Here is a 9,838-nt window from a genome sequence, read left to right as displayed (position 1 = left end):
CGCAGCTGTACTACTTTTCTTTACAAAAGTATAAGGAAAATGTTTAGTTTCAACCGACTGATTTCTGGAAGAAACCAGCCGCGTCGCTTGGACACCACGTGTTCTCGTGGGACCATGCACCTGCGCACTGCTTATGCCGTAGAGCCACTCGTTTCCCTACGTTATCTTTTGGCGTTCGTCTCCTACCTCTATCATTCCTCATCTCTCCGCCTAGAGTAGCACACGCGACCCACGTCGGCTGCCAGTACTGGACCTCGCCGCACTTCCACCGTCCTCCGCAGCACCACACGAGCACTTCCGTCCTAGCAACAGCGCAAGGAATCCATCTTCGAAGCACCAGTTTTGCAGTTGTGGATGGAGGAGCTCATCAATCTCTTCGCGGCAGCAGCAGCCGGCGACTCGCCACCGGCCCCGTAGCACAAAGCGATGTGGTGCAGCAGTGCTGCAATGAGGGCGCGGCGAGTTGGGCGGCGATGCTGTTGGAAATATGCCCTAGAGGCAATAATAAATTAGTTATTATTATATTTCCTTGTTCATGATAATCGTTTATTATCCATGCTATAATTTTATTGATAGGAAACTCAGATACATGTGTGGATACATAGACAACACCATGTCCCTACTAAGCCTCTAGTTGACTAGCTCGTTGATCAATAGATGGTTACAGTTTCCTAACCATGGACATTGGATGTCGTTTATAATGGGATCACATCATTAGGAGAATGATGTGATGGACAAGACCCAATCCTAAGCCCAGCACAAAGATCGTGTAGTTCGTATGCTAAAGCTTTTCTAATGTCAAGTATCATTTCCTTAGACCATGAGATTGTGCAACTCCCGGATACCGTAGGAATGCTTTGGGTGTACCAAACGTCACAACGTAACTGGGTGGCTATAAAGGTGCACTACAGGTATCTCCGAAAGTGTCTGTTGGGGTTGGCACGAATCGAGACTGGGATTTGTCACTCCGGTAAACGAAGAGGTATCTCTGGGCCCACTCGGTAGGACATCATCATAATGTGCACAATGTGACCAAGGGGTTGATCACGGGATGATGTGTTACGGAACAAGTAAAGAGACTTGTCGGTAACGAGATTGAACAAGGTATCGGTATACCGACGATCGAATCTCGGGCAAGTATTATACCGCTAGACAAAGGGAATTGTATACGGGATCGATTGAGTCCTTGACATCGTGGTTCATCCGATGAGATCATCGTGGAACATGTGGGAGCCAACATGGGTATCCAGATCCCGCTGTTGGTTATTGACCGGAGAACGTCTCGGTCATGTCTGCATAGTTCCCGAACCCGTAGGGTCTACACACTTAAGGTTCGATGACGCTAGGGTTATAAAGGAAGTTTGTATGTGGTTACCGAATGTTGTTCGGAGTCCCGGATAGGATCCCGGACGTCACGAGGAGTTCCGGAATGGTCCGGAGGTAAAGATTTATATATGGGAAGTCCTATTTTGGTCACCAGAAAAATTTCGGGTTTTATCGGTAACGTACCGGGACCACCGGGAGGGTCCTGGGGGTCCACCAAGTGGGGCCACCATCCCCGGAGGGCTGCATGGGCCAAGTGTGGGAGGGGACCAGCCCCATGTGGGCTGGTGCGCCCCCCCACAAGGGCCCAAGGCGCCTAGGGTTTGGGGAGGGGGTGCTTCCACCTAACTTGGGGGGCAAGTTTCCCCTCTTCCCCCCCTTGGCCGCCACCCTTAGATGGGATTGGGGCTGCCGCACCCCTTGGGGTGGAAACCCTAGAGGGGGCGCACCCCCTCCCTCTCCCCTATATATATTTGAAGTCTTGAGGGCTGCCAACACATGAGTTTTGACATCTCCCTGGTGCAGCCCTACCTCTCTCCCTTCTCCTCTCCCGCGGTGCTTGGCGAAGCCCTGCAGGATTGCCACGCTCCTCCACCACCACCACGCCGTTGTGCTGCTGCTGGATGAAGTCTTCCTCAACCTCTCCCTCTCTCATTGCTGGATCAAGGCATGGGAGACGTCACCGGGCTGTACGTGTGTTGAACGCGGAGGTGCCGTCCGTTCGGCACTAGGATCTCCGGTAATTTGGATCACGACGAGTACGACTCCTTCAACCCCGTTCTCTTGAACGCTTCCGCTTAGTGATCTACAAGGGTATGTAGATGCACTCTCCTTCCCCTCGTTGCTGGTTTCTCCATAGATAGATCTTGGTGACACGTAGGAAAATTTTGAATTTCTGCTACGTTCCCTATCAGATGCCACATTGAAGCATGCGGCCCGAGAGTGCTGCAGGGAGGGCACAGCGAGTCTAGCGCCAATGTTGCATTGAACCGTGTTGTGGCACTACAGTGAAACATCGTAGGCGACCGCCGAATGCTACGTCGAGCACGGTCGCGCCGGCTTTGGTGCTGCAGTGAAGCATCACCGGCAGCGTAGACTGCTTCGGTGGAGCACTATGCAACATTGTCACGCAGGCATCGGCACTGCAGTGAAGCATCATCGGCGGTGTCGGGTGCTGCGATGGAGCGCCGCCGTGCCGGTGTTGTCGCTGCCTTGAACCTTCTGCAGTGGCTACCCGTGCTCCAACGAAACGCTCGCGAGCAGCTACCTGTGCTCCAATGTAGCGCCTGCCGGCGACTCCGCTGCAGTGAAGCATCACCGGCAACGGTGGCTGCTACAATAGAGCGATGTCGCGCCACTGTTGTTGCTACTGTAAAGCGTCGTGGGCGGCTACCCCGCTCCGACCCGGCGCGCGTCGACAGCTCTATCGCGAGTGAGCGGCCGGGCGTGGCTGTGACGATTCTACGTTGCAACGCATTCTACATTGCAAATTGCAAAGGTCTATCGCGATCGAGCACCCCATGTGGCTTAGATGGCACGTGCATCCTACCGCTGAGATGTGACCGATCTGACGACTCTCCAGAGGGCTTAATTTTGGATCAAATCAACCGGCTTATTTGTAGCAGCCGCCGAAGTATAACGTGCACATTTGGCCAAGCAAACTCCTATTTCACTAAAAACAAGACAACACACCACATCAAACCATCTTTCCATTTTTTTATCTGCATATGTTTTTATTTCCACAAATTGGTTGGATGAGGTAATATGGCAAACCAGAGTATCATGTGCATAACCTTCAGGTTGGGACAATGCAGAATACATGTATTTTGGATGAACTTTAAATTTGGTGAATCAGGTACTTTTGAACTTCAAACCTCAGCTATGGATTTAATTTGTAAAGAACGCTGTCCAGCTGATAATGGAAGAGCACACGAACTGAAAACATGATTTCACTAACAAAGCATGCTTAATCTTTTACAACTAAGGATGCCAACATGTATGAAATCAACCAAATCTTGAAAATAGATGGCTCACGTATACAAGAACATGGGGCGTATTCTTCCAACTGTGTCATGATATGCACTCTTCCACAGTTTAGCAAAAACCAGTGTGGTTGTTGACCACTCAGATAAGAGATAATACACTTTCTTCATCTCCACAGGTTAGCATTGACCACCTGACATCACACAGTCTGATGAATCTAGTAACAAATTACCAATATGTCTATCTGATTTTTATACAATGAATGCCAAAGTTATCCATGATTTCAAACTAAATATACAACCACAACTACTATCTCATCTGGAATCAATTTCAGAAAAATACTACAAATCCTTACAGGAGCATGGATAAATTGTATGTTTGATGGTCAAAAAACGTTTTAGGAAAGTACTTGCCGGACTCCCGTGGAAACCCTTCCCCCAGCGCCGCCACCCGCGAGGCGGCCGGGGCGGACGCCCAGATCCACCCGCCATCGCCCCCCCCTCCTCCTCCCTCCTCCCTCGCCGCCGCCAGGGGGCGCGGCCGGGCAAAGCCCGACCGGCGCCGGCGGCGGCGGGGCGTCTCCTTCCTCCTCCCCCGCGTGAGATGGGGCGGCGCGGGCTCCTCCTCCATGTGCGGACGCGGTGCGGGCGCGGGGCACCGCGGCGCGGCGGCGCGCTGCCCCTGGCGGCGCGCGGCGTTGCGTGGACGGCTGTGCGGTGGGGCGCGTCTCGCCGCGGTGGCCGGATCCCCCCGGCAGACGGCGCGGGCTGCGGGCGGCGTGGGCGGCGGCTGGGGCTCGGCTTCGGGCTGCCGGCGGCTGCGCTGGTTTCCTCTCCGTCGCGGGCGTGCGGCGGTGGTGCGGTTCGGTCGATGGCGGTCCGGCGACCTGGTGGTGGTGGCCAATGGTGCGCGTGCTGGTGGTGCTTCCACTTGGCGGCTCTCTGTGCGGGGAGGCAGGGGAGCGGCTTGGACAGGGGCGTCGACGGCGTGCCGGCTGCAGCGCGAAGGCGGGAACTTTACGGGCCTCGGAGATCCCGGCCGGGCCTGTGCGGCCACAGGCCTGGTATGTTCCTGCTATTGCGTCCGGTCAGCTACCGGCTTCGATGGTGGAGGTGGGGCCCTCCCGCGTGCCGACGGTGCTACTGCCCTAGTCCCGGCTCCTCTTCTTCCTTGTGCGGACCATGCTTCTGTTGGGGAACGTTGCAGAAAACAAAAATTTTCCTACTCGTTTCACCAAGATCATCTAGGAGTTCATCTAGCAACGAGTGATTAGATGCATCTACATACCTTTGTAGATCGCGAGCGGAAGCGTTCAAAAGAACGGTGATGATGTAGTCGTACTCGACGTGATCCAAATCACCGATGACCAGCGCCGAACGGACGGCACCTCCGCGTTCAACACACGTACGGTACAGCCACGTCTCCTCCTTCTTGATCCAGCAAGGGAGGGAGGAGAGGTTGAGGGAGATGGCACCAGCAGCAGCACGACGGCGTGGTGTTGATGGAGCTGCAGTACTCCGGCAGAGCTTCGCTAAGCACTATGGAGGTGGAGGAGGTGTTGGGGAGGGAGAAGGAGGCAACCAAAGGCCAAGGCGTTTCAGGTATGAAGTCCCTCCTCTCCCCCACTATATATAGGAGGGCCAAGGGGGGGTGGCCGGCCCTAGGAGATCCAATCTCCTAGGGGGTGCGGCGGCCAAGGGGGGTTTCCCTCCCCCCCAAGGCACCTAGGAGGTGCCTTCCCCTCCTAGGACTCTTCCCCCTTCAAACCCTAGGCGCATGGGCCTATGTGGGGCTGGTGCCCTTGGCCCATTAGGCCAAGGCGCACCCCCTACAGCCCATGTGGCCCCCCCGGGACAGGTGGACCCACCCGGTGGACCCCCGGGACCCTTCCGGTGGTCCCGGTACAATACCGATAACCCCGAAACTTGTCCCGATGCCCGAAACAGGACTTCCCATATATAAATCTTTACCTCCGGACCATTCCGGAACTCCTCGTGACGTCCGGGATCTCATCCGGGACTCCGAACAACATTCGGGTTACTGCATATACATATCCCTACAACCCTAGCGTAACTGAACCTTAAGTGTGTAGACCCTACGGGTTCGGGAGACAAGCAGACATGACCGAGACGACTCTCCGGTCAATAACCAACAGCGGGATCTGGATACCCATGTTGGCTCCCACATGCTCCACGATGATCTCATCGGATGAACCACGATGTCGAGGATTCTATCAACCCCGTACGCTATTCCCTTTGTCTATCGATATGTTACTTGCCCGAGATTCGATCGTCGGTATCCCAATACCTCGTTCAATCTCGTTACCGGCAAGTCACTTTACTCGTACCGTAATGCATGATCCCGTGACCAGACACTTGGTCACTCTGAGCTCATTATGATGATGCATTACCGAGTGGGCCCAGTGATACCTCTCCGTCATACGGAGTGACAAATCCCAGTCTTGATCCATGTCACCCAACAGACACTTTCGGAGATACCCGTAGTCTACCTTTATAGTCACCCAGTTACGTTGTGACGTTTGGCATACCCAAAGCACTCCTACGGTATCCGGGAGTTACACGATCTCATGGTCTAAGGAAAAGATACTTGACATTGGAAAACTCTAGCAAACGAACTATACGATCTTGTGCTATGTTTAGGATTGGGTCTTGTCCATCACATCATTCTCCCAATGATGTGATCTCGTTATCAATGACATCCAGTGTCCATAGTCAGGAAACCATGACTATCTGTTGATCAACGAGCTAGTCAACTAGAGGCTCACTAGGGACATGTTGGTGTCTGTTATTCACACATGTATTACGATTTCCGGATAACACAATTATAGCATGAATAAAGACAATTATCATGAACAAGGAAATATAATAATAATGCTTTTATTATTGCCTCTAGGGCATATTTCCAACAGTCTCCCACTTGCACTAGAGTCAATAATCTAGTTACATTGTGATGAATCGAACACCCATGGAATTCTGGTGTTGATCATGTTTTGCTCTAGGGAGAGGTTTAGTCAACGGATCTGCTACATTCAGGTCCGTATGTACTTTACAAATCTCTATGTCTCCATCTTGAACATTTTCACGAATGGAGTTGAAGCGACGCTTGATGTGCCTTGTCTTCTTGTGAAACCTGGGCTCCTTGGCAAGTGCAATAGCTCCAGTGTTGTCACAGAAGAGCTTGATCGGCCCCGACGCATTGGGTATGACTCCTAGGTCGGTGATGAACTCCTTCACCCATATTGCTTCATGTGCTGCCTCCGAGGCTGCCATGTACTCCGCTTCACATGTAGATCCCGCCACGACGCTTTGCTTGCAACTGCACCAGCTTACTGCCCCACCATTCAAAATATACACGTATCCGGTTTGTGACTTAGAGTCATCCAGATCTGTGTCGAAGCTAGCGTCGACGTAACCCTTTACGACGAGCTCTTCGTCACCTCCATAAACGAGAAACATTTCCTTAGTCCTTTTCAGGTACTTCAGGATATTCTTGACCGCTGTCCAGTGTTCCTTGCCGGGATTACTTTGGTACCTTCCTACCAAACTTACGGCAAGGTTTACATCAGGTCTGGTACACAGCATGGCATACATAATAGAACCTATGGCTGAGGCATAGGGGATGACGCTCATCTCTTCTATATCTTCTGCCGTGGTCGGACATTGAGCTGAGCTCAATTTCATACCTTGCAACACAGGCAAGAACCCCTTCTTGGATTGATCCATATTGAACTTCTTCAATATCTTATCAAGGTATGTGCTTTGTGAAAGACCTATGAGGCGTCTCGATCTATCTCTATAGATTTTGATGCCTAATATATAAGCAGCTTCTCCAAGGTCCTTCATTGAAAAACTTTTATTCAAGTAGGCCTTGATGCTGTCCAAGAGTTCTATATCATTTCCCATCAAAAGTATGTCATCTACATATAATATGAGAAATGCTACAGAGCTCCCACTCACTTTCTTGTAAACGCAGGCTTCTCCATAAGTCTGTGTAAACCCAAACGCTTTGATCATCTCATCAAAGCGAATGTTCCAACTCCGAGATGCTTGCACCAGCCCATAAATCGAGCGTTGGAGCTTGCACACTTTGTCAGCATTCTTAGGATCGACAAAACCTTCCGGCTGCATCATATACAATTCTTCCTTAAGGAAACCATTAAGGAATGCCGTTTTGACGTCCATTTGCCATATTTCGTAATCATAGAATGCGGCAATTGCTAACATGATTCGGACGGACTTCAGCTTCGCTACCGGTGAGAAAGTCTCATCGTAGTCAACCCCTTGAACTTGTCGATAACCCTTAGCGACAAGCCGAGCTTTATAGATGGTCACATTACCATCCGCGTCTGTCTTCCTCTTAAAGATCCATTTATTTTCTATGGCTCGCCGCTCAACGGGCAAGTCAGTCAAAGTCCATACTTTGTTTTCATACATGGATCCTATCTCGGATTTCATGGCTTCTAGCCATTTGTCGGAATCCGGGCCCGCCATCGCTTCTTCATAGTTCGAAGGTTCACCGTTGTCTAACAGCATGATTTCCAAGACAGGGTTGCCGTACCACTCTGGTGCGGAACGTGTCCTTGTGGACCTTCGAATTTCAGTAGGGGCTTGATCAGAAGTATCTTGATCATTTCATTAACTTCCTCTCTAGTCGGTGCAGGCACCTCAGGAACATTTTCTTGAGTTGCGCCATTTTCCGGTTCAAGAGGTAATACTTCATCAAGCTCTACTTTCCTCCCACTTACTTCTTTCGAGAGAAACTCTTTCTCCAGAAAGGACCCATTCTTGGCAACAAAGATCTTGCCTTCGGATCTGAGGTAGAAGGTGTACCCAATAGTTTCTTTTGGGTATCCTATGAAGACGCATTTTTCCGACTTGGGTTCGAGCTTTTCAGGTTGAAGTTTCTTGACATAAGCATCGCATCCCCAAACTTTTAGAAACGACAGCTTAGGTTTCTTCCCAAACCATAATTCATACGGTGTCGTCTCAACGGATTTCGACGGAGCCCTATTTAAAGTGAATGCGGCAGTCTCTAAAGCATAGCCCCAAAAAGAAAGCGGTAAATCGGTAAGAGACATCATAGATCGCACCATATCTAACAGAGTGCGATTACGACGTTCGGACACACCATTACGCTGAGGTGTTCCAGGCGGCGTGAGTTGTGAAACTATTCCACATTTTCTTAAGTGTGCCCCAAACTCGTGACTCAAGTATTCTCCTCCACGATCTGATCGTAGAAACTTGATTTTCCTGTCACGTTGATTTTCAACCTCACTCTGAAATTCCTTGAACTTTTCAAAGGTTTCAGACTTGTGTTTCATTAAGTAGATATACCCATACCTACTTAAATCATCAGTGAGGGTGAGAACATAACGATAGCCACCGCGAGCCTCAACACTCATCGGACCGCACACATCAGTATGTATGATTTCCAATAAGTCGGTTGCTCGCTCCATTGTTCCTGAGAACGGAGTCTTGGTCATTTTACCCATAAGGCATGGTTCGCACGTGTCAAATGATTCATAATCAAGAGACTCTAAAAGTCCATCAGCATGGAGCTTCTTCATGCGTTTGACACCTATGTGACCAAGGCGGCAGTGCCACAAGTATGTGGGACTATCATTATCAACCTTACTTCTTTTGGTACTCACATTATGAACATGTGTAGCATCACGTTCGAGATTCATAAAGAATAAACCATTCACCATAGGAGCATGACCATAAAACATATCTCTCATAAAAATGGAACAACCATTATTCTCAGATTTAAAAGAGTAGCCATCTCGAATTAAACGAGATCCCGATACAATGTTCATGCTCAAAGCTGGCACTAAATAACAATTATTAAGGTTTAAAACTAATCCCGAAGGGAGATGCAGAGGTAGCGTGCCGACGGCGATCACATTGACCTTGGAACCATTCCCGACGCGCATCGTCACCTCGTCCTTTGCCAGTTTCCGCTTATTCCGCAGCCCCTGCTTTGAGTTACAAATGTGAGCAACTGCACCGGTATCAAATACCCAGGAGCCACTACGGGCACTAGTAAGGTACACATCAATTACATGTATATCACATATACCTTTTGTTTTGCCGGCCTTCTTATCCGCTAAGTACTTAGGGCAGTTCCGCTTCCAGTGACCGCTTCCCTTGCAATAAAAGCACTCAGTCTCGGGCTTGGGTCCATTCTTTGGCTTCTTCCCGGCAGCTTGCTTGCCGGGCGCGGCAACCTCCTTGCCGTCCTTCTTGAAGTTCTTTTTACCCTTGCCTTTCTTGAACTTAGTGGTTTTATTGACCATCAACACTTGATGTTCCTTCCTGACTTCTACCTCTGCTGATTTCAGCATAGCAAATACTTCAGGAATGGTCTTTTCCATCCCCTGCATATTGAAGTTCATCACAAAGCTCTTGTAGCTTGGTGGAAGCGACTGGAGGATTCTGTCAATGACCGCATCATCCGGGAGATTAACTCCCAGCTGAGTCAAGCGGTTATGCAACCCAGACATAGTGAGTAT

Source organism: Triticum aestivum, chromosome 3B (assembly GCF_018294505.1).
Source record: "Triticum aestivum cultivar Chinese Spring chromosome 3B, IWGSC CS RefSeq v2.1, whole genome shotgun sequence".
Lineage (NCBI taxonomy): Eukaryota > Viridiplantae > Streptophyta > Magnoliopsida > Poales > Poaceae > Triticum > Triticum aestivum.
This window is presented reverse-complemented; position numbering follows the sequence as displayed.